Below are 1197 nucleotides of genomic sequence, written 5' to 3'. Positions count from 1 at the left end.
GTCAAGCACATAAGGAAGGTTCGAGTGAAGAAAGTGAAAGCAGAAGGTTCAGGGATCAACATTCAAATTTAGAAATGAGGAGAATGATTTATATTTCAGTTTTTGCAGAGGTTAGTGGTTTTGTGAGGACACACAACAAGATGAGGTTGGGGGGATGTTGGTCGTTGAAATTGTCTTGTTTTACCTTATCCTTACCCTCAATTATCTTACGTTAACCTTTTCTAATGTATGTTAAGCCTTTCACATATGTTTCTAGTTCCTTTTAATGAATTTTTGGATATTGGTTATGTAAGCTTATCATTGATTAAAAAGTTTAATTAGGTTTATGTTTTTTCATGTAACGCATTATTTACATTACCTTATGGCTTGACAAGTACTAGTCATTAATCAAAGTCAAAGTGGTTGGTACAGGATCCCAATTTTCCCTGTACTCCCTGTGGTTCCTGCACCATATTTAGACAATCGACCGATTTGATGAAGATTAGTTCTGAGTGTATTGTAGCTGTCAAGAGGAAATGGCGTGCATCTACCATTGAAGACCTGTCTCATTTCATATATAGGATTTTGGGCATTACGAAGTTTCCAAAGATGGAGGTCGGCCACCAGCTGCTGTGTTTTTCTGTTAGCCATTCAATACAGTCGAGAGTCAATGAAAACATGTATAAGTTAGGATTCTACAATAGCATAGGTTAGTGATACTATGTAAGAGTTTCATACTCTTGTATTTTTGAAGATTTGTATCGCCACAACCCTCTAGGGGTTGGATCCATTGTTTTTTAATGTATACTTCCAGAGACTTTATGTTTTCTTAATAAAAATGAGTTAATACCAGTTTTTTTGTATATCATTCCTATTATTTCTTATAATGGTAACTCTACTCATATAAGTTCAGTGTTTCCTTAAGAGGGAAACGAGTTGGTTGGCTAGGGCCCAACCAACCTAGCTCGTTTTCCCTAGTTTTACAGTTGTGTGTATTAGGTACATGAATGACTAGTGTGAAGGTTTCTTTTTAATGGTGAGCGTGCTGGATTGCTAATGCTCTTGTGTTTATTTTTCTTTCACCAAGTGATCTCAGTTCTCAGGTCTTGCGTGTGTTGAGTGTGTTTTCATTTTTGTCAAAGCATTTTTTTGTATACTTTCTTAAAACACAACAATATGTCTTTTATCTGAGAAGCTTCCTCTTGAATTGTTTTTGGA

The sequence above is a fragment of the Pinus tabuliformis genome, chromosome 8, assembly GCF_031772625.1.
Source record: "Pinus tabuliformis cultivar Carrire ecotype Pingquan chromosome 8, CPIR1, whole genome shotgun sequence".
Taxonomy (NCBI): domain Eukaryota; kingdom Viridiplantae; phylum Streptophyta; class Pinopsida; order Pinales; family Pinaceae; genus Pinus; species Pinus tabuliformis.
This window is presented reverse-complemented; position numbering follows the sequence as displayed.